This window comes from Arachis ipaensis, chromosome B09, assembly GCF_000816755.2.
Source record: "Arachis ipaensis cultivar K30076 chromosome B09, Araip1.1, whole genome shotgun sequence".
Classification (NCBI taxonomy): domain Eukaryota; kingdom Viridiplantae; phylum Streptophyta; class Magnoliopsida; order Fabales; family Fabaceae; genus Arachis; species Arachis ipaensis.
The window spans coordinates 67,461,688-67,487,232 of NC_029793.2; positions in this window are offsets into that span (position 1 = coordinate 67,461,688).

A 25,545-nucleotide genomic window follows, 5' to 3' on the forward strand; every position below is an offset into this window, starting at 1 on the left:
GGCTTCTATTGTTACCCCCTGGTTTGGTGCTGGCTAGTTTTGAGAGTGCATCATCTCGAGCATTCTGTTCCCGGTGTATGTGGCGGACCTCATATTCCCCAAATTGTCCGAGCTGCTCCCTGGTTTTGTCCAAGTACTTCTTCATGGTGGGATCCTTGGCTTTGTAACTCCCTGCTATTTGTGAGGTGACTACTTGTGAGCCACTGAAGACGATAAGCTTTTGAGCTCCAACCTCCTTAGCCAGCTTCAAACCAGCTAGTAGTGCCTCATACTCGGCTTGGTTGTTTGAGGTAGGGAACCCGAATTTGAGGGAAAGTTTGATTTGGGTTCCTTGGTCGCTTTCTATTTTCACGCCTACGCCACTTCCAGTTTTGTTTGAGGAACCGTCTACGTAGAGATTCCATTCTGTAGGGATTTCCAGGGTGTCCGTGAAGTCTACAATGAAGTCGGCCAGATATTGTGATTTGATGGCTATCCGAGCTTCATATTGAAGGTCGAATTCGGACAACTCGACTGCCCATTGCAAGATTCTTCCTGCTAAATCTGTTTTCTGTAAAATGCCCTTTTATGGGCTGGTTGGTCCGAACCCTGATGACGTGGGCTTGGAAATATGGGTGAAGTCGTCGAGATGTTAGTATGAGAGCATAAGCGAATTTTTCTTTCTTTTGATAGTTCAGTTCGGACCCTTGTAATGCTTTGCTGATGAAGTATATAGGTTGTTGTTCACTGTCGTCTTCTCGGACCAGTGACCATAAACTCCTCTCATCTCAAGTATGTATTTCTTGGGGAAGCAGAGGCCTTGCCAGTGATCATAAACTCCTCTCTGAACATAGAAAAAGAAACAAAGCTGATTGAAGTGTTGAAAGCTCACAAGACAGCCTTGGGTTGGACGATTGATGATATCAAGGGCATAAGCCCTGCCATCTGTATGCACAAAATTCTATTGGAGGAAGATTCAAGGCCTGTAGTTCAACCCCAAAAAAGGCTTAACCCAACTATGAAGGAGGTGGTTCAAGAAGAAGTGATGAAGCTATGGAATGCTGGGATAATCTTTCCAACCTCTGACAGCTCGTGGGTGAATCCGGTTCAAGTTGTACCAAAGAAGGGAGGAATGACAGTCATTTCCAATGAGAAGAATGAGTTAATTCCCACCAGGACAGTGACTGGGTGGAGGATGTGCATAGATTATAGAAGACTGAAAGATGCTACAAGGAAAGATCATTTTCCTCTCCCATTCATCGACCATATGCTAGAAAGATTGGCTGGCCGTGCCTATTATTGCTTCCTGGATGGGTATTCTGGGTATAATCAGATAGTGGTAGATCCTAAAGATCAAGAAAAGACTTCCTTCACCTACCCATTTAGAGTATTTGCTTACAGAAGGATGCCCTTTGGACTGTGCAATGCCCCTGCAACATTTCAAAGGTGTATGCTTTCTATATTTTCTGACATAGTGGAGAAATTCTTAGAAGTCTTCATGGATGATTTTTCCGTCTTTGGAAATTCATTTAACACTTCTCTGCATCATTTAACTCTTGTTTTGAAAAGATGCCAAGAAACTAATCTGGTGTTGAATTGGGAGAAATGCCATTTTATGGTTCCTGAAGGGATAGTTCTTGGGCATAACATTTCAAGCAAAGGTATAGAAGTTGACAAAGCAAAAATAAAAATCATTGAAAAGCTTTCTATACCTGTTAATGTGAAAGCAGTGAGAAGTTTTCTTGGACATGCTGGTTTTTACAGGAGATTTATCAAAGATTTTTCAAAAATAGCAAAACCACTAAGCAATTTGCTAGTGATTGATAATCATTTCATCTTTGATGACAATTTGAAGCATGCCTTTGAAACTTTAAAAAGAAAACTCATTACAGCACCCATTATCACACCCCAAGATTGGGAATTACCTTTTGAAGAAAGACAAACTGCATCATGTTATATACTATGCTAGAAAGGTGTTGAATGAAGCACAGAAAAATTATACCACCACTGAGAAAGAGCTATTGGAAATTTTATATGCATTTGATAAATTTAGACAAAACTTGATTGGTTCAAAGGTTATAGTATATACTGATCATGCTGCTCTCAAGTATCTCATGTCTAAACAGGATTCAAGCCAAGGCTTATTAGGTGGGTGTTGCTATTACAAGAATTTGACATTGAAGTGAGAGATAGGAAAGAGAATGAAAATCAAGTAGTAGACCATTTGTCAATAATATCACAAGAAGTTAATCAAGCTCCACATTTAGTGAATGAAAGCTTTCCAGATGAACACCTCTTACAAATCCAACAAGCTCCCTGGTTTGCAGACATTGCAAACTACAAGGTTGGAAGGAAGATTCCCCAAGAATTCACCAAGCAACAAGTGAAAAAGCTGCTCAATGAGGCCAAGAAATTCTTATGGGATGAACCATTCTTATTCAAGAGGTGTCCAGATGGAATGATTAGGAAATGTGTTCCTGAGAGTGAGATGAGAAACATACTATGGCATTGTCATGGTTCAGCTTATGGTGGACATTTTGGACCAGAAAGAACAGCAGCCAAAGTACTTCAAAGTGGATTTTATTGGCCAACCATCTTCAAGGATGCTACAGAGTTTGTTCAGCAATGCAATGAGTGCCAAAGAGCTGGAGAATTAACAAGGAATGAGATGCCTCAGACCTACATCTTGGAGGTAGAACTCTTTGATCTTTGGGAAATAGATTTTATGGGCCCCTTTCCACCCTCATATTCTTTCAAATACATACTTGTGGCGGTAGAGTATGTCTCAAGGTGGGTGGAAGCCATAGCAACAACCACATGTGATGCACAAATTGTCCTTCAATTCCTTAAGAAGTACATTTTTACTAGATATGGAGTGCTTAAGGGTCTTGTCAGTGATGGTGGTAGTCAGTTTTTCAGCAAACATATGGAGAAACTACTTCACAAATATAGGGGTGATGCATAAAGTAGCTACACCATATCATCCACAGACCAATGGCCAAGCAGAGCTTGCAAATAGGGAGTTGAATAGGATTTTAGAGAAAACAGTGGGGAGCACAAGAAAGGATTGGGCCAGAAAATTAGAAGATGCTCTCTGGGCATATAGAACAACATTCAAAACTCCTATTGAAAAGTCTCCTTTTCAGTTGTTATATGGCAAATCTTGTCACCTTCCTGTAGAGCTTGAGCATAAAGCTTTCTGGGCTACTAAACTCCTCAACCTTGATTCTCAGGCAGTAGGAGAGAAGAGGCTATTGCAATAAAATGAATTGGATGAGTTTAGACTGGAAACCTACGAAAATGATAAGATATACAAGGAAAAAGCCAAGAGATGGCATGAAAAAAGGATATCAAGGAAGGAGTTCAAACCAGGACAGCAAGTACTATTGTATAACTCCAGGCTCAAAGTTTTCCCTGGCAAACTCAAGTGCAAATGGACTGGTCCCTACTTGGTGACAAAGGTTCTACTTATGGAAGCCTTCAACTCCTAGATGAAGCAACAAAGAGCAATTTCACAGCAAATGGTCACAGGGCAAAGCATTACTTGGGAGGCCATTGGGACAAAGAGAAGGAGATTCAGAAATTAAGCTGAGTAAGAATGAAGGATGTCAAGCTAGTGACATTAAAAGAGCGCTTGTTGGGAGGCAACCCAACCAAAGGTAGTTTTCTTTTCCTAAACTATTTTAATAAAAAGGTCAAGTAGACTTATCTATATTACAAGGAGCTAAGTTTGGTGTTACACACCAAAATAATTCAAGGGTGAATGAAAGATGCTAAGTTTGGTGTTCCACCAAAAATCTCATATAAAAAACACATTTCAACCCTCTGCATAGATGGTTACTAGATCCAAGCAATCAGGGAAATCACTAAACCATTGTCTGTCTTCTAGTTTTTAGTTTTATTAATTTTAGCAAAAGCACATTTTTTTCATGTAACTGATGCATCATAGACAGTAGCAAGGGACTAAGTTTGGTGTTCCCTCAGAAAAGTAAGTTCAAGAAACTACAATAGTTCATGCATGCTAACCATTTGCCAAAGTTCTTGGAAAAACAAGCAACTTCTGATAATTATGCAGAAAAGACATTCAGCCTCTTAAAAGAATCATCACCAAAGGAAATGCAAAAGCAAAAGATTATGATGACAAATGGAAAGCTGCAAGACACTCTTGAGAGGTTTTATTGTCACAAAATTCACTTTGCTTTGAAATGTTTTGAATGAGAAGTTGTTGTTTGCCTTTATGTTTAGTTCAAATAATACAAATTTTGATGTCTACACTAGTTTAAATGCTTGTCTTCATCTTCATCTGCATTAAGTCCATGTCTTGTTTCCCTTTTGCATCAATAAGAGAAAATGTCTGAAATAGAAAGTAACTATCCAATGTGCTAGGAATTAGAATGAAGTTTTGTGGTGGTAATTGCTTGATTGGATGATAAGCTCAATAATAAAAGCTGCATAATAGAATGCTCTATGTAGTGTAAACTTAGTTGTTGTCATAAAACCTGTTATTAATGAACATCCCTGAGAAATTAAGAAAAGTGAGAAAGAAAAAGAAAAGCAAAGCCAAGAATTGGCAAAGAAACAAACAATAAGGCTAGACACCAATAGCTTAGACCTTAGGACATATGCCTGTGGTGCTTCCTGTACTAGGATATGCTTGGACAATTAGGTTCTGACGAGTCTTTTAAAACTTGGTAACTTGGATTAACTAATCCGGGATTATCAGCCAAAAGTCTATTATCAAGAGCAACCTAGTTACAAAGCATTTAGTAACCCAAAGAGGTGTTGGGCATCAATGTTCCTAAGAAGAATTGTGAGCCAAGTGTTTGTAGTGAAGAAGTGTTGAGCAAAAATTGAGCCAAAAGGCTGCTGCAACACTTGGCACTGAGCCACCATTGAGAAATAAGCTTTCTAAGCAAAAGAATGAAGGAAAAATAAAAAAGGGATCAATCAAAGAGCAAGGAATTATGACAGCAACTTTAGTGAATCCTCAAAGAAGCATTTCTTATCATTCAGCAAAGAATAATTGAGCTGCATTTTTGTCTGCATAAAATCCCATGGTTCAAATTCTATTATCTGCTAAATAAGGACTTATATACTTCTCTGTTTCACTTCATTTCTTCTCATGTTTGGTGCTTGCTTGGGGATAAGCAAGATTTAAGTTTGGTGTTGTGATGACAAGTCATCTTATGCTAGTTTTACAGGCATTTTTCATTAGTTTCATTAGGTTTTATGCACTTTCTTGCACAATAAGTAAGTAATTGGAGTGGATTTTCATGATTATGTTGAATCAATCAAACATCATTTATTTTACACAAAATCATAGGTTTTATGCTAGAATTAAATAATTTTATGAATGATGCAAAGATCTTGTGATTTTGGTGAGACTTTGATTGGTTGTTTGGTTGCTTGTAGGTGAAGAAATGAGGAAGAAAGAGAAGAGCTAAGAAATCGTTGCAATAGTGAACGTAGCGTTCACTCTTTTACCTTTCTTGTAGATCTTGGCTTGGAAGCAAGGATTGTTAGCCAACCCAAAGGCTAGCGTTCAAAAGAGTGAACTCCAAGTTCACTTTAGTGAACGTTTTTGTGACCTTTAAACCAAGGGAAGTTGGGCTCAAAGTAAAACAAGGAGTAGCATTCAAAGAAGTGAACGCCACGTTCACTATCTCTACCTTTTTCGTGGACTGCTAGCAAATGAAGCAAGGCACAGCATCAAAGCAACAAGGGAAGCGCTCAAAGTCCTAACGTAGCATTCACTTTTGTGAACTTTCTCGCGACTCAAGGATTGGAAACATGGGAGCACCGAGGAACCAAACTCGCGCACCAAGACATGCCAAGGAGCAGCATTCAAAAGTTTGAATGCCAAGTTCACTTTTGTGAACTTTATCGCGCTCAAAGAGGGAACCAACGCACCAAGGAGGCAGCGTTCACTTTTAAAACGTAACGTTCAAATATTGAATGCTAGGGGAGGCCAAGCGCACACAAGGAGCACCAATTTGGCACAAAAGTGAACGCCAAGTTCACAAAACCCAACGAAGCGCTCCACTGGAGCACACTCCTGATCCATTTTCAATCAAGTGCCATCTGGATCCATTGTTTCTTTAAGTCCAAAGCCAAAAGCCCATTCCAAATGCTTAGTAACTAAAATAGAAAGTGTATAAATAGGAAGTAGATTTTATTTGAGAGGGGACCTTTAGCTCATTTTTAGGTTTTCACTTTTAGTTTTCATTTTGAATTTGGGAATTGGGATTAGGTCTAGTTTTCTTTCGATTTGTTCTTGCTTCTGCAACTTCTACTTTCTGTTTTGGGGTTTTTAAATTCAGATTGAAGAACTCCATTAAATTTCTGGATTTGAGAATCATCTTTGCTTTTCTTTTATATAGTTCTGAGAATTTGAGAATTTGATCTAAATCTTCCTTTCTGTCTTTATTTTCATTTCTTTTGCAATTAAATTTTTGTTTGGTCAAGGGAGTGATTGAGATCTAGAGTTGCTTTCTAATCTCATTGCTCTTCTTCGATCTTCAGTTTCTCTTTTAGAATTTTATAATTAAGCTAAGTTTTCTTGCTTTTTTGTTTCTTCAAGCAATTCTTCATTTATATTTTGCTACTGAGCTGAATCTCTTCATCTCATAGCTCTCTGATTTACTTCAGTTTACATTTTCTAGTTCAATTCTTAATCCCAGTATGCAAATCCCCTTTATTCTTTAAGCAATTTACATTTTCCAGCAATTTAGATTCAGCAATTTAAGTTTCTTGCACTTTAAGTTTCTGTCATTTACTTTTCTTGCAATTTAAGTTTCAGCTCTTTTACTTTCTTGTTATTTAAGTTTCTGCAATTTACTTCTTTTGCACTTTAAGATTCAGTCAATTTACCCCTCTCCCTTTTATTTACTTGCAATTTAGCTTTTGTTGATCAAGTTTCACTCAAATCATCAAATGTTTGCTTAACTAAATTCATCACCTAACTAAAATTACTCAATCCATCAATCCCTGTGGGATCGACCTCACTCTTGTGAGTTATTACTACTTGATGCGATCCGGTACACTTGCCGGTGAGTTTGTGTGGAATCATTTTTCCCTCATAAGTCCTTCCTCTTCCTTGGCAATTCTCTCTGGATGATGGCACTACACTCCCTGGTCATCACAACCATTTGTCCTTCTTTCAAGGATCTTTTCTTTGTCAACAACTCCTTTATGAACTTAGCATATAGTGGCATATATTCAAGTGCTTCTATGAAACGGATGTTGATGTGCAGTGTCTTGAATATCTCCAGGAATTTGGAGTATTGCTTCTCTTTGTTTTCTCCCTTGAATCTTTGAGGATATGGTAGCATTGGTTGGTATGCTTTTACTGTGTCCTTTTTGGTTGACTTATCATTCTGTGTAGAAGTTTCTTGCTCCTGCTTTTGCTCCTTCACTTCTTCTTTTGAGTCTTCTTTGTTGTGCTCTTCTTGAATGATGGCTTCTTTCTCTACCTTCTTTCCACTTCTAAAAGTGATTGCTTTACACTTCTCCCATTTTATGGCTTTTCTCGTGTCTCTTGGATTGTTTTCAGTATCACTAGGAAAGGCATTTTCTCGCTTCTCACCTATCTCTGAAATTTGTTTAACCATTTGCCCCATTTGTCTTTCAAGGTTTTTGATTGAGGCCTCTTGGTTCTTGCTTGCCATGGCTTTATCTTGTCTGGCCATATCTTGATTTTTCATAAGTTTCTCCATCATTATCTCTAGATTAGAGATTCTCTGAGAGTCTTAATTTGGTTGTGGTTGTGTGAAATGAGATGGTTGTTGCTGGAAGTTGTTTGAATTATTTGCAGGGGTATTTTGTGGGTAGAATGTGGGTGTGGTAAAGTTATTATTGTGGTTTTGTGAGTTGTTGTGGGGTTGGTAATATGTGTTTTGTGGGTTTTTAAATTGGTTAGTATTATTGGATGAATGACTTGGGTTGTTTGTATTGCAGGAGTTGTTGGAATTGTGGTTCTTTTGCCATGAATTTTTATTATCTCCCCACCTCAAGTTAGGATGGTTTCTCTATGATGAATTGTAAGTATCACCATTGAAGTGATTTTGAGAAGAACTTGAGGTGTTATGCATGTACTGAACTTGCTCTGGTTGTTGCTCATTGTTGCATTTCTCGAAAACTTCTCCATATTGGCCCCATCCACTTGAAGGTTGACTTGCTGTGTTTATTGCAGCCACTTGAAGTCCATCTATTCTCTTTGCCATCATCTCCATTTGCTATTGGATTTGCTGATGCATCAATTTGTTCTGTGCCAAGATAGTGTCCACACATTCAAGTTCTAATACACCTTTCTTTGGAGCTGGTTGGCATTGCCTTTGATGACCATAAAATTATTAATTGTTGGTCACAGTGTCTATGAGATTTTGAACTTCTTCAGCTATCTTCATTAGCTGTAGTGAACCTCCTGCAGAGTAATCCAGGGCTTCTTGAGCTTTTAGAGTCAAGCCCTCATAAAAATTCTGAAGTCTGTCCCATTCACTAAACATGTCAGGTGGACATTTCCTAATCAAGGCTTTGAATCTCTCCCATGCCTTATAGAGTGATTCTTGATCCATTTGAGTGAAAGTCTGCACCTCTGTCTTCAACCTGATCATTCTCTGAGGTGGATAAAACTTAGCCAAGAATTTGCTCACCAAATCATCCCAAGTATTGATGCTTTCTTTGGGAAATGTCTCCAGCCATTGAGATGCCTTATCCCTCAAAGAGATTGGAAATAACAGCAACTTGTAGATATCTGGATGCACAACATTTGTTTTGACTGTTTCACATATCCTCGGAAGACAGATAAGTGTTGATTCGGGTCTTCAAGAGGACCCCCTCCATAAGAACAATTATTTTGCACCAAAGTTATAAGTTGAGACTTCAACTCAAAGTTATTGGCATGAACATTTGGAGTGAATATACTGCTCCCACAGTTTCTTGGGTTGGGGAAGGTGTAAGAGGCTAGAACTCTCCTTAGAGGTTGACCATTGTTGTTGGCCACCTCCTCTGGTGGATTAGGGAGATTATCTTCCATCTCTTGATCTCTCTCTTCTAACTCTTCTTCCCCTATCACTCCCTTCCCTCTTGCTTCTCTTCTCATTCTCAAGAGGGTTCTCCCTGGTTCAGAATCAAAAGAGGTGGATGCACATTTTCTTCCTCCTGGCATACAACATAAACAAACCAAAACATGTGCTTGGTGGGGATGCACAAATCTGCAAGGTTCAACACCTGGGAGACCGAACTATATGCCCAATGAAGAGGTGGTCCTTGTCCTCATCCATCTCTACATGCACACCATTCATTCTCACTCTCTCAACAACATCTTCATCAATATTTGCTCAATCCTCACCCTTCATTTGAATATGACCAAACCACTATTGCCTTTGTCTTGCTTCAATAGGTTATATCCTTGCTATAAATTGGCCAGTAACACTTCCTGAGCTCACATATCTTTGCCTTGTTATTATAACATTTTCATGCAATCATGAGGGTCCTGCAAATAAGGGTAATACCCTTTGGAGAACTGATAAACCCTGATTTTGTGGTTTATCTTATGCTTAATTTGGCGAATTTTATCAACTTTTCTCACATTTATTCAATGAAATAGCATAGTTTTGCAATTCTCCTTTGATTTGTGCTTAAATGTGAAAACATGCTTTTTAGGACTTAAAATAGCTAAATTTAACTCACTTTAATTTCATTCGATGCCTTGATATATTTGTTGAGTGATTTCAGGTTCATAAGGCAAGTATTGGATGGAAGAAGTGAGGAGAAAAGTATGCAAAGTGGGAGAACTCATGAAGAAATGAAGGAACTGTAAAGTTGTCAAGCCTGACCTCTTCACACTTAATCGACTATAACTTGAGCTACAAAGGTCCCAATGAGGCGGTTTTAGTTGCGTTTGAAAGCTAACATCCGGGGCTTCGAAATGATATAAAATTTACCATATGTTACTTTGCGTTCAGGGGCGCGCACGCGCCATGTACGCGTGCGCGCCGATGCTGCTCGTGTCCCACTAAAGAGAAATCGCCCCCAGCGATTTCTAAAGCACTTTGGGCCCAACCCAACTCATTTTTGATTCTATTTCATGCAGAATTCAAGCTTGGGAAAGGGGGGAGCAATTTTTTGGTAGTATAGCATCATGTAGGTTAGTTTCTAGAGAGAGAAGCTCCCTCTTCTCTCTAGAATTAGGTTAGGTTAATTTCTTCTATATTTAGGTTTAATTACATGTTTTCATCTTGTTTCCTTTACAATTTCTTCTTTTACTACTCTATTCCTCTTAGTTCTCTTGTTAATTTTACTTTTATACCTCTTTTATGTTCATGAACTCTTGTTGGAATTGGATATTTTCTTTTATGAAATTTATGTTTGATGTTCTTTTAATATTTGATTTGAGTTGTGAATTTACTTTCCTTGCAATTTATAGTTGGTAGATTTATTATTCTTGCACTTTTACCATGCTTTCCATTTGTACCCACCAAGTGTTTGACAAAATTCTTGGTTGGGCTTTAGAGTAGATTTTGAACATTCTTGGCTTGGAAAGAGTAATTAGGCAATCTTGAGTCATGAAAACCCAACTCATGTTGGTGATCTAGAGTTGTTAGTTAATATTATTTTCATTGATGCTAATCTTTCGCTAATCCAATTAGTGAGTTGATTAGGACATTTGGATTGAGATTAACTAGTCTTGTTTGACTTTCTCTCATAGAAGATAACTTATACCTTTTTCCAATGTTGGAGATGACGAAATAAGATAAATTCTTGCTATTATTGTGATATGATTGATTAGTCTTGTTTGACATTCTCCCTATGTGAAGATAACATGATACCTTCTTCCATATGTTGAAGTTAACTAAATAAGATGAATTAATCATTGTATGACTAGGATAGAAAGCCTATAATCTCAAACCTTGTCGTGAATGTCTCTCTTTATTAATTGCTTTCTTTAGTTACTTGCTTGATTTACTCTTTTTGTCATTTAAATTCTTGTCCATTTATTTTGTTGCCCCTCTTATCAACCAAAAACCCCATTACCCCTTCATAGCCAATAATTTACCATTTTGTTGCAATTCCTCGTGAGACGACCCGGAGTCTAAATAGTTCGGTTAATTTTCATTGGGGTTTGTACTTGTGACAACTCAATTTTTGATTGGGAGGATTGTTTGTTGGTATAGAACTATACTTGCAACGAGATTTCAATTGTGAAATTCTAGACCAACACGACAAATCTCTTTGAATCAAAATGGCGCCGTTGCCGGGGAGTTGCAATGGTGTTATGTTATTGGCTATTGCGAATATTGTGAATATGTTTGCCTTTTGCTTATTTGTTAGTTTTTGTTAGCTTTAGGACTTTATGCTTATTTTTTTTAGCTTTTGCTTTTATTTGTTACTATGAATTCTCACCCCTTTGGTTATGAGTTTGGCTCAAATTATGTTGTAGGGAATGTGAACTATAATGACAATATGCATCAAGGATGGAACAGTCAAAGATGGGAGGAGCCTCAAGGGATTGATCAACTTTCTTGGCAACAACAACCTCCGGATTCTTATGGGTATAACTCTCATCCTAATTCATATCAATCTAATGGATATGGTGACCCTTATTGTGATTGTCAACAACCACCACCATATGCCTATGAACCACCTCCTCAACATAATTTTGCACCACCTTACTCACAATCCACTTTTCACCAAACACCCCCATATGACCCCAACCCATATCCACCAATACCCTCAAGAACCACCACCTCCATATTATCACCAAGATGAATCACCTCCCATGTATGATAACTTTCAACCACATAATGAATTTCCCTTTCCACCACAACCCTCCATGGAAGAACACCCATACACATCCATCCAAGAGCTAATGGATCGTCTCAAGGAAGCAATGGATCGGCTTCAAACAATAATTCGTCGAAAGGAGCAAGAGAAAGCCCAAAAGAATTATGAAGAAATCGAGGCTAACCTTGCCAAAATTAAAGGTAACTTGGACTCATGGGACTCATGCAACAAGCAAAGCATCTCCACGAATGAATGTGAGAAATCAACTGAAGAAAGGAGCATGAAGGAGATTTTAGAATCTCAACATGAGGACAATGAGATGGGGTATGTCTTGCAACAAGTGCATGAGGAAGAGATTGTTGAAGAAGAAGAAGTGGTTGAAGAGCTAGGCAATGTTGAGCAAGAGGTGTGATGAGCGGATAATTTATACGCTTTCTGGCATTATTTTTAGTATGTTTTCAGTATATTTTAGTTAGTTTTTATTATATTTTTATTAGTTTTTAAATAAAAATCATATTTTTGTACTTTACTATGAGTTTGTGTGTTTTTCTGTAATTTCATGTATTTTCTAGCTGAAATTGAGGGACCTGAGCAAAAATCTGATTCAGAGGCTGAAAAAGGACTGCAGATGCCGTTGGATTCTGACCTCCCTGCATTCAAAGTAGATTTTCTGGAGCTACAGAAGCCCAATTGGCACGCTCTCAATTGCATTGGAAATAAGACATCCTGGGCTTTCCAGAAATATATAATAGTCTATATTTTGCCCGAGATTTGATGGCCCAAATTGGCATTCTATGTCAGCATAGAAATTCTGGCGTCAAAACGCCAGAACAGGCATGAAAGCTGGAGTTAAACGCCCAAACTGGCACAAAAGCTGGCGTTTAACTCCAGGAAAGGTCTCTACACGTGAAAGTTTCAATGCTCACCCCAAGCACACACCAAGTGGGCCCCGAAAGTGGATTTCTACACTAACTATTCTAGCTTACTCATTTTTTGTAACCCTAGGTCACTAGTTTATTATAAAAACTACTTTTAGTGATTCATCTTGTACCTCATGACACTCTACACGTTTCATATTGTATCTTCTGCGGCATGAGTCTCTAAACCCCATGGTTGGGGGTGAGGAGCTCTGCTGTGTTTTGATGAATTAATGCAATTACTACTGTTTTCCATTCAATCACGCTTGCTTCTATTCTAAGATATTCAATCGTACTTCAACTTGAAGAATGTGATGATCTGTGACACTCATCATCATTCTCAACCTATGAACACGTGCCTGACAACCACCACCGTTCTACCTTAGAATGAGTGATTATCTCTTAGCCTCCTGGTTCAGATCAGAGTCTTCGTGGTATAAGCTAGAATCAATTGGCAGCATTCTTGATATCCGGAACGTCTAAACCTTGTCTATGGTATTCTGAGTACGATCTAGGATAGGATGACTGTGATGAGCTTCAAACACGCAAGTGCTGGGCATAGTGACAGACGCAAAAGGATCAATGGATCCTATTCCAGCATGAGTGAGAACCGACAGATGATTAGCCGTGCGGTGACAGCGCATTTGGACCATTTTCATTGAGAGGACGGATAGTAGCCATTGACAACGGTGATCCACCAACATACAGCTTGCCATGGAAGGAGCCTTGCGTGCATGAAGAAGAAGACAGTAGGAAAGCAGAAATTCAGAAGACAGAGCATCTCCAAAACCTCAACCTGTTCTCCATTACTGCATAACAAGTATTTATTTCATGTTCATTTACTTTTTACAATTAAATCTAAGAATTATTGATATCCTGACTAAGAGTTACAAGATAACCATAGCTTGCTTCAAGCCGACAATCTCCGTGGGATTGACCCTTACTCACGTAAGGTATTACTTGGACGACCCAGTGCACTTGCTGGTTAGTTGTGCGGAATTGCAAAAGTGTGATTGTGATTTCGTGCACCAAGTTTTTGGTGTCATTGCCGGGGATTGTCTGAGTTTGGACAACTGACGGTTTATTTTGTTGCTTAGATTAGGAATAATTTATTTTTGTTGGTTTAGAGTCACTAAATTTGAGTTTTTTTTTATTTGAGTTTAGTTTCATATTTTAAGTTTGGTGTCAATTGCATGCTTTTATTTTCTTTCAATTTTTCGAATTTGCATGTTCTTAGTTCTTTCTTGATCTTTAAAAATTCTAAGTTTTGTGTCTTCTTTGTGTTTTCCTTTAAATTTTCAAAAATTTGTGTTTGATTTTCTAAAAATTTTAAGTTTGGTATCCCTTGTGCTTTTATTTACTTAAAAATTTTTCAAAAATTTGTTCTTGGTGTTCATCTTGATCTTCAAAGTGTTCTTAGTGTTCATCTTGACATTCAAAGTTTTCTTGTTTGTTCTTCCCTTTATAAGGAAATATTTTCAGAGTGGGTACTAGGGGTGGGCATGGTTTGGATTTTTAAAAATCCAAACTGGATCCACTTCAGAACCAGTTTTATGGTTTAGGAAACCAAACCAGAACTGGATTGAAAAGCAAAACCGGTTCTAAACCGGTTTGAAAAAATAAAAACCGGTTCTAAACCGGTTTTAAAATTTAAATCCGATTTTATTTACAAACCGGTTTTAAATCCGGTTTTACTTGCAAAACCGGTTTTAAATCCGGTTTTTTTAAAATCCAAATATAAAATCCAGTTTTTTTTTATAAAATCCAGTTTTAAAACCAGATTTTTGGTAACCAAAAATCCAGTTTTAAAACCAGTTTTTGAAAATCCAATTTTAAAACCAGTTTCTTCAACCAAAAATCCAATTTTAAAACTAGTTTTTAAAAATTCAATTTTTAAACCAGATATTTTAACAAAAAATCCACTTTTAAAACCAGTTTTTAGAAATTCAATTTTTAAACCATAATTTTTTTAAAAAGTAAAATTACTGTCCTGTACCTCAAAACAGCAGAACAAGACAGCAGCAGTGTTTCATATCAACAAAATTAACCTATCCAAATATTTCTGTGACTGTCTTGCTTGATAAAAACTATCATCTACATTAGTTGTGCTTTCAAATAAAACTATCATCTCATGAAAGGATTGAAACACTTAAGGAAGAATTTCTTTCTAAACATTCAATTCAACTAGACCAAGGCACCGAAACAGATATGTCCCACACTATGACAGAAATTGTAGAGTTGATTGATAAGCTTGTTAATAAGGTTGTTTTCTTGGAAACCGCGTTAGATGATTCAGAAAGGTAAAAAGGCTAATGTCAGAAGCAAAAAAACTTGAGACAAATATAAAAATCTTGGAAGAGGACAAGGAAATGCTGTTAGATGATTCAGAAAAGACCAAGAAGCTGCTGAAGGAATTGGAGGAGGAAATGAAGAGAGTTAAGCTTCTTAACAAGAATGTCAGAATGCAAGAAAATAGTAACCAATCAAACTTCACTAAAGCTAGCAATAATCTTGAGAATCTTTCAGAAAAATTGAAGGATGTGAAGCCAGAGGAACACTATACACCTTACAAGAAGAGAAGTGGTGATTTCTTAGCTGTCATGAAAGATGTTGAGACAACAAAGGAAGATTATGCCACAGATCTAAGCAATATGACAGGGGAAGATAACAACAAAAAGGAAGATTATGCCACAGACCAAAGCGATTCGACATGTGAAGATAGCAAGTCCAAGTCAGAAGATAACATGTTAATGATTTATCATATGCTTGCAATCATATTTCTACTGTCATAGAAGTTTAATATTTTATTTTCTAAGAGCAATCATCTCATAAAAAAATATGCATATGCCAAATCATACTTATTTTAAACATGAAAAGATCCAACTCCAACAAAGGAACCCACACTTATAACACTTGAATTTCTTCGTTTGTTTCTTTCAATGGAAAAATTTGTTAGGCCAAAATCCACTCTGTTGATTAGCATCTCCAAATACATGTGGCTGATCCACATTAGCACCACTCATCAAATTGACAAACCAATTTTCCTTATAACATTAGCATTCAATCATCACAATATAAAATCACATATTCAGAAGATCAATTAAACATTCGCCACAACATAATCAAGCACAAATCCAGAAACACAAACTCAACCAATACAGCTTCATAATTTCAGTTTATATATCATATGATTGAGCTTCTAACTACCCTAACCCTTATTCTTAGTAGCTAATTTCTCTTAGTATAATTCTCTTGGTCTTAAATCATAAAGAACCTGGAAATTACTCAAACTTAATAAAATAAAATGGAAAATGGACAAAAACCTGGAACAAAAACTAGAACATGGGCTACTGCTTGTTCTGCTTGTGCTGGAACTGCTTCTTCTGCGTATGCTGGAACTAGATTCAGATATGTCCCACACTATGACAGAAATTATAGAGTTGATTGAAAAGCTTGATACAATGAGTCAGCGACGGTGAAGAACTGAAGATGACGGCGGAGAAGACCAAAGGCAGAAGAAGAAAAACAGAGCTGAGACCCGTTCAACGTTGAATGAGACGGTGCCGGTGCCAGTTGCTTGCTCCGGTGCCGGCTACGGTGGAGAGTGGAGACTCCGCGGTCGAAGGAAAAGAAGCAAAGGAGTAGAAGTGGAGAGTTCACCGAATCAGAAATCCGAAATTAGGGTTTTTTTAAGATTTGGATCTGAATGTGGATCTGGATCTGGATCCGGATTTAAAACCATTTAAATGGATTGGATTAAAAACCAAATTATAAAATAAATATAATTTGGTTTGGATTTTTTTTTTTGTTTAAAACTGGTTTTTTTAAATGGTTTGGTTTGGATTTGGATTAAAATCCAAAATTTGGATTTCTTTGCCCACCCCTAGTGGGTACAGTTAGACATCTTCTACTATGGGCTTACAGAAAGAGCTCAAATGTCTCTAGACTATTCAGCTGGTGGATCTATACACATGAGAAAGACGATTGAAGAGGCTCAAGAACTCATAGATACGGTTGCTAGAAATCAACATCTGTACTTAAGCAGTGAGTCCTCCATAAAAGAAGAGGCTAGGACAGTAACTACTAATCCTAATCCTCAAGAACAGATTGTTGAACTTAATCAGCAATTACTCCTTGTGACAAAATAATTAGCAGAATTTAAAGAGATGCTCTAGGACACTAAAAATGCTAACAAGAATATAGAAGCACAATTGAATCAGACAAGACAGCAGCTATCTAAACAGATAACAAAAGAATGCTAAGCTGTCCAATTAAGGAGCGGGAAGACATTGAATAAATCAGCTCAAAGTAGCAGAAAGCCAAGAAAGGAACAACTGATAGAGGATTATCAAACCACTGCCCAACATCCCTTTGAGGACAGCAAGAGCCCAGAGAAGAATAATTTTGGCATTCAAACGCCAGAAAAGGGTGAAAGATTGGCGTTAAACGCCCAGTGGATGCCCACTTCTGGCGTTCAAATGCCAGAAAAGGGAGAAAAGTTGGCGTTGAACGCCCATTCCTTGCCCAGTTCTGGCGTTCAAATGCCAGAAAAGGGTGGGAAGCTGGCGTTAAACGCCCATCCAGTACCCAATCATGGCGTTCAAACGCCAATGAGGGATCAGACACCTGCAAGTGCTGATAGTAACCCCTCTAAGAAAGCTTCTCCAACCACCTCTGTAGGGAATAAACCTGCAGCAACTAAGGTTGAAGAATATAAAGCCAAGATGCCTTATCCTCAGAAACTCCGCCAAGCAGAGCAGGATAAATAATTTGTCTGCTTTGCAGACTATCTCAGGACTCTTGAGATAAAGATCCCATTTGCAGAGGCACTTGAGCAAATACCCTCTTATGCTAAGTTCATGAAAGAGATCTTAAGTCATAAGAAGGATTGGAGAGAAACTGAAAAGGTGTTTCTCACTGAAGAATGCAATGCAGTCATTCTGAAAAGCTTACCAGAGAAGCTTAAAGATCCAGGAAGCTTTATGATACCATACACATTAGAGGGTGCTTGTACCAAGACAGCTCTATGTGACCTTGGAGCAAGTATCAACCTAATACCTGCATCCACTATCAGAAAGCTTGGCTTGACTGAAGAAGTCAAACCAACCCGGATATGTCTTCAACTTGCTGATGGCTCCATTAAAAATATCTATCAGGCATAATTGAGGACATGATTGTCAAGGTTGGGCCATTTGCCTTTTCCACTGACTCTGTAGTGTTGGAAATGGAGGAGCACAAGAGTGCAACTCTCATTCTAGGAAGACCCTTCCTAGCAACTGGACGAACTCTCATTGATGTCCAAAAAGGGAAAGTGACCCTGAGAGTCAATGAGGATGAGTTCAAGTTAAATGATGTCAAAGCTATGCAGCATCCAGACACATCAAATGACTACATGAGTGCTGATATTATTGACTCCTTGGTGAAAGAGATCAATATGACTGAGAGTCTCGAATCAGAGCTAGAGGACATCTTTAAAGATGTTCAGCCTGATCTGGAGGAACCAGAGGAAATAAAAGAACCTCTGAAAATTCCTCAGGAAGAGGATAAGCCTCCTAAAACCGAGCTCAAACCACTACCACCATTCCTGAAATATGCATTTCTGGGAGAAGGTGACACTTTTTCGGTGATCATAAGCTCTGCTTTAAATCCACAGGAAGAGAAAGCACTAATTCAGGTGCTGAGGACACACAAGATAGCTCTTGGGTGGTCCATAAGTGATCTTAAGGGCATTAGCCCAGCAAGATGCATGCACAAGATCCTATTGGAGGATGATGCTAAGCCAGTGGTTCAACCACAGAGGCAGCTTAAATCCAGCCATAAAGGAGGTGGTGCAGAAAAAGGTCACTAAGTTACTAGAGGCTAGGATTATTTATCCTATTTCTGATAGCCCCTGGGTAAGCCCTGTCCAAGTTGTACCCAAAAAGGGAGGCATGACAGTGGTTCAAAATGAAAAGAATGAACTGGTTCCCACAAGAACAGTTACAGGATGGCGTATGTGTATTGACTACAGAAGGCTCAATACAGCCACCAGAAAGGATCATTTTCCTTTACCATTCATAGACCAGATGCTAGAGAGACTAGCATGTTATGATTATTACTGCTTTTTGGATGGCTATTCAGGTTACAACCAAATTGCAGTAGATCCTCAAGACCAAGAGAAAATAGCATTCACATGTCCATCTGGAGTATTTGCCTACAGAAGGATGCCTTTTGGTCTGTGCAATGCACCTGCAACCTTTCAGAGGTGCATGCTTTCTATCTTCTCTGATATGGTAGAGAAATTTTTGGAAGTCTTCATGGATGACTTTTCAGTATTCGGAGACTCATTCGGCTCCTGTCTTGACCATTTAGCACTTGTTCTGAAAAAGTGCCAAGAGACTAACCTGGTTTTAAACTGGGAAAAATGTCACTTTATGGTAACTAAAGGAATTGTCCTTGGGCATAAAATTTCGAACAAAGGAATAGAGGTGGATCAAGTTAAGGTAGAGGTAATTGAAAAATTACCACCACCTTCCAATGTAAAGGCAATCAGAAGCTTCTGGGACATGCAGGATTCTATAGGAGATTTATAAAGGATTTTTCAAAAATTGCAAAACTTCTGAGCAATCTGCTAGCTACTGACATGCCATTTGTGTTTGACATAGAGTGTCTACAAGTGTTTGAAACCCTGAAAGCTAAGCTGGTCACAGCACCAGTCATCTCTGCACTAGACTGGACATTACCATTTGAAATAATGTGTGATGCCACTGACCATACCATTAGTGCAGTGTTGGGTCAGAGGCATAACAAGCTTCTGCACATCATTTACTATGCTAGCCGTGTTTTAAATGATGCACAGAAGAATTACACATCCACAGAAAAAGAGTTACTTGCAGTGGTTTATGCCATTGACAAGTTGATATCCTATTTAGTAGGTTCAAAAGTGATTGTGTATACTGACCATGCTGCTCTTAAATACCTACTCACAAATCAGGATTCAAAACCCAGGCTCATAAGATGGGTGTTGCTTCTGCAAGAGTTTGATATAAAAATAAAAGACAGAAAAGGGACAGAGATCCAGGTAGCTGATCACCTGTCCCAGATAGAACCAGTAGCAGGGGCGTCCCTCCCTCCTACTGAGATCTTTGAGACCTTTCCGGATGAGCAACTCTTCGCCATTCAGAAAGCGCCATGCTTTGCAGACATTGCAAATTATAAAGCTGTGATGTTCATACCCAAGGAGTAAAGCAGGAAGCAAACGAAAAAACTAATTTTTGATGCAAAGTACTACTTATGGGATGAACCATATCTCTTTAAGAGATGTGCAGACGGAATGATCCGCAGATGCGTGCCCAGAGAAGAGGCATAGAAGATCCTATGGCATTGCCATGGATCACAATATGGAGGACATTTCGGAGGCGAGCGAACAGCCACTAAGGTCCTCCAATGTGGGTTCTATTGGCCTACCCTCCACAGAGATGCCTGAGAGTTTGTGCGTAACTGTGACAGTTGCCAAAGAGCTGGCAACTTGCCTCATGGTTATGCCATGCCTCAATAAGGGATCTTAGAGATTGAGTTGTTTGATGTATGGGGTATTGACTTCATGGGTCCTTTCCCACCATCATACTCAAACACTTACATTCTGGTGGCAGTAGACTACGTATCTAAATGGGTAGAAGCAATTGCCACACCCACTAATGATACTAAGACCGTGCTAAAGTTTCTCCAGAAACATATCTTCAGCAGATTTGGCATCCCCAGAGTACTAATTAGTGACGGAGGCACTCATTTCTACAACAAACAGCTATACTCTGCTATGGTCCGATATGGAATTAGCCACAAAGTAGCAACTCCATATCACCCACAGACAAATGGGTAGGCTGAAGTCTCCAATAGAGAACTAAAAAGAATCCTGGAACGGACTGTAATTACCCATAGAAAGAATTGGGCAAAAAGCTTGGATGATGCTTTGTGGGCATACAGATCAACATTCAAGACTCCTATAGGAACCTCTCCATACCAGCTTGTGTATGACAAGGCCTGTCATCTGCTCGTGGAACTGAAACATAAGGCCTACTGGGCAACCAGATTCCTAAACCTAGATGCTAAGTTTGCTGGAGAGAAAAGATTGCTCCAGCTGAATGAGCTAGAGGAATTCAGACTCAATGCTTTTGAAAATGCAAAAATTTATAAGGAAAAAGCAAAAAGGTGACATGACAAGAAACTATCATCTAGAGTTTTTGAGCCAGGACAGAAGGTTCTACTGTTAAACTCTAGACTTAGATTATTCCCCGGGAAATTAAAATCCCGATGGAGAGGACCATATGTGGTTACAAGTGTGTCACCATATGGATATGTTGAGCTTTAGGATATTGATTCTGATAAAAAGTTTATTGTTAATGGACAGAGAATCAAACACTATCTTGAAAGCAACTTTAAGCAAGAATGCTCAAAACTGAGACTGGAATAAAACTCAATCAAGGTCCAGCTAAAGACAATAAAGAAGCGCTTGTTGGGAGGCAACCCAATTTTATTATATCTATTCATTTTCTATTGTTATTTTATATTTTCTGTAGGTTGATGATCATGTGAAGTCACAAAAACAACTGAAAAAGCTAAAATAGAATGAAAAGTAGTATTAAAAATAGCACACCCTGGAGGAGAAGCTTACTGGCGTTTAAACGCCAGTAAGGGTAGCAGAATGGGCGTTAAACGCCCAGTCTGGCAACATTATGGGCGTTTAACGCCAGAAAGGGGCACAGAGCTGGCGTTTAACGCCAGAAAGGAGCACAGAACTGGCGTTTAATGCCAGAAATGGGCACAAAGCTGGCTTTTAAACGCCAGAAAGGGGAGAAAAGCTGGCGTTAAATGCCAAAAATGGGCAGCAACCTGGCATTTAACGCTAGGATTGGCAAGCAAGGGGCATTTACACGCCAACATGGTGCAGGGATGAGACATCTTTGACACCTCATGATCTGTGGACCCCACAGAATCCCCACCTACCTCACCTCTCTCTCTCTTCTGCACACCTTCCCATAACACCTTTCCCCAAATACTCTTCCCCATCACCTCTTAACCACTCACACATCTCCATCTCCTCCATTTTCTTCTTCTTCTCCTCCCTTCGTTCTTTTTTTGCTCGAGGACGAGCAAACCTTCAAAGTTTGGTGTGGAAAAAGCATTGCTTTTTGTGTTTTCATAACCATTTATGGCACCTAAGGCCGGAGAAACCTCTAGAAAGAGGAAAGGGAAGGCAAAAGCTTCCACCTCCGGGTCATGGGAGATGGAGAGATTCATCTCAAAAGCCCATCACTAAGAAAATGATGGAGCAAACAAGAGAGCCCACTCATGGAACTCAACAAGAGCATTCCACTATATTCCATGAAATTAGAGAGGACCAAAAGGCCATGAGAGAGAAGCAACAAAGGCAAGGAAGAGACATAGAGGAGCTAAAGCACGTCATAAGATATTCAAGAGGAAGAACAAGCTGCCATCACTAAGGTGGACCCGTTCTTTAATTTTCTTGTTCTTTACTTTCTGTTTTTCGTTCCCAATGCTTTATGTTTTATTTATGTTTATGTCTTATTACATGATCATTAGTGTCTTAGTGTCTATGAATTAAATCTATGAATGTCCTATGAATCCATCACCTTTCTTAAAATGAAAAATGTTTTCTGAAAAAGAAAAAGAAGTACGTGAATTTTGAATTTTAAAACAGTTTAATTATTTTGATGTGGTGACAAAGCTTTTTGTCTTTCTGAATGAATGCTTGAACAGTGCATATTTTTCAATTTGTTGTTTATGAATGTTGAAATTGTTGGCTCTTGAAAGAATAATGGAAAAGGAGAGATGTTATTGATAATCTAAAAAATCATAAAAATTATTCTTGAAGCAAGAAAAAGCAGTGAATACAAAGCTTGCGAAAAAAAAGAAAAAAAGAAAAAGCCAATAGCCCTTTAAACCAAAAGGAAAGGGTAAAATAAAAGGATGCAAGGCTTTGAGCATCAGTGGATAGGAGGGCCTACAGGAATAAAATCCTGGCCTAAGCGGCTAAACCAAGCTGTCCCTAACCATGTGCTTGTGGCGTGAAGGTGTTAAGTGAGAAGCTTGAGACTGAGCGGTTAAAGTCGTGGTCCAAAGCAAAAAGAGTGTGCTTAAGAGCTCTGGACACCTCTAATTGGGGACTCTGGCAAAGCTGAGTCACAATCTGAAAAGGTTCACCCAGTTATGTGTCTGTGGCATTTATGTATCCGGTGGCAATACTGGAAAACATAATGCTTAGGGTCACGGCCAGGACTCATAAAGTAGCTATGTTCAAGAATCAACATACTGAACTAGGAGAATCAACAACACTATCTGAATTCTGAGTTCCTATAGATGCCAATCATTCTGAACTTCAAAGGATGAAGTCAGATGCCAAATCTGTTCAGAAGCAAAAAACTAACAGCCCCACTCATCTAATTGAGACTGATCTTCATAGATGTTTTTGAAATTCATTGTGTATTCTATTCTTTTTATCATACTTTGTTTTTAGTAGCTTGGGGCCAAGCAACAATTTAAGTTTGGTGTTGTGATAAGCGGATAATTTATAAGCTTTTTGGCATTGTTTTTAGTATATTTTAGTTAGTTTTTATTATATTTTTATTATTTTTTAAATAAAATTCACATTTCTGGACTTTACTATGAGTTTGTGTATTTTTCTGTGATTTCAGATATTTTCTGGCTGAAATTGAGGGACCTGAGCAAAAATCTGATTCAGAGGCTGAAAAAGGACTGCAGATGCCGTTGGATTCTGACCTCCCTACATTCGAAATAGATTTTCTGGAGCTATAGAAGCCCAATTAGCGCGCTCTCAATTGCGTTGGAAAGTAGACATCCTCGGCTTTCCAGCAATATCTAATAGTCCATACTTTGCCCGAGATTTGATGGCCCAAACCGGCGTTCCAAGTCAGCATAGAAATTCTAGCGTCAAAACGGCAGAACTGGCATGAAAGCTGGAGTTAAACGCCCAAACTGGCACAAAAGCTGGCGTTTAGCTCCAAGAAAGGTCTCTACACGTGAAAGCTTCAATGCTCAGCCCAAGCACACACCAAGTGGGCCCCGGAAGTGGATTTCTACACTAACTATTCTAGCTTACTCATTTTCTGTAACCCTAGGTCACTATTTTATTATAAAAACTACTTTTAGTGATTCATCTTGTACCTCATGACACTCTACATATTTCATATTGTATCTTCTGTGGCATGAGTCTCTAAACCCCATGGTTGGGGGTGAGGAGCTCTGCTGTGTTTTGATGAATTAATGCAATTACTACTGTTTTCCATTCAATCACGCTTGCTTTTATTCTAAGATATTTAATCGTACGTCAACTTGAAGAATGTGATGATCTGTGACACTCATCATCATTCTCAACCTATGAACGCGTGCCTGACAACCACCTCCGTTCTACCTTAGACTGAGTGATTATCTCTTAACCTCCTGGTTCAGATCAAAGTCTTCGTGGTATAAGCTAGAATCAATTGGCAGCATTCTTGAGATCCAGAACGTCTAAACCTTGTCTGTGGTATTCTGAGTAGCATCTAGGATAGGATGACTGTGACGAGCTTCAAACTCGCAAGTGCTGGGCGTAGTGACAGACGTAAAAGGATCAATGGATCCTATTCCAGCATGAGTGAGAATCGACAGATGATTAGCTGTGCAGTGATAGTGCATTTGGACCATTTTCACTGAGAGGATGGATGGTAGCCATTGACAACGGTGATCCACCAACATACAGCTTGCCATGGAAGGAGCCTTGCGTGCATGAAGAAGAAGACAGTAGGAAAGCAGAAATTCAGAAGACAGAGCATCTCCAAAACCTCAACCTGTTCTCCATTACTGCATAACAAGTATTTATTTTATGTTCTTTTACTTTTTACAATTAAATCTCAGAATTATTGATATCCTGACTAAGAGTTACAAGATAACCATAGCTTGCTTCAAGCCGACAATCACCGTGGAATCGACCCTTACTCACGTAAGGTATTACTTGGATGACCTAGTGCACTTGCTGGTTAGTTGTGCAGAATTGCAAAAGTGTGATTGTGATTTCGTGCACCAAGGTGAATTTCAAACTTGAGAGCACTTCCACACCAAGTGACATTGTTGATGATTTTGTGCAAGTTGTTGAACCTTCTTCCAATGATTTTAAATTAGGTGTTGAGGAGGATAATACGCAACCTCCAAGGCATAGTATGAATGATGAAAGATTGGAAGAGGATGATCAAGAGGCAAGCTCCACCAATGAAGAATGTGTGGAAGAAGTTGGTGGTCAAGGAATTGAAGTTGAAAAAGCTTGCCAAGAGGTGGAAGTAGTCAAAGAAGAGCACAAGGGAATGGAACTTACAAGACCATTGGAGATGTCCCTTCCTAAGTCACCATCCAACATAACATTCAAGTGGGTAAAATCCTTATCTCTAATCTTTACTTTCCCACTTGAGTATGGTTTGCTTGAGATGGATGGGCAACTTAGAGCTCTTTGTGGAGTCAAGAGTAGGAGAGAATTAGTTAGTGGGTGGAAATGCCAATCAAGGTTCCTTATGGTTGGAAGCTTGAAGTCTAAGTGCAATGGTTGGTATAGTTCTCAACTAAAGGGCTCTAGAAAGATGCTTTGGTGTTTACTTGAGAATTCGGATCACTTCTTATCCAATTGGAATTGTGATGATCAACTTGAAGATGGGTGTAGAAACAAGATTTGGGATCCGGGTATATATAAGGATCAATTTTGGGAACCCTTAGCTTGTGAAGGACCCAATCAAGCACAAGCCACCATAACAAGGAGCTTCCCAAATGTCCAACTTAAGGACTTAAACTAAAAGTGTTAGGTGGGAGATACCCCACCATGGTA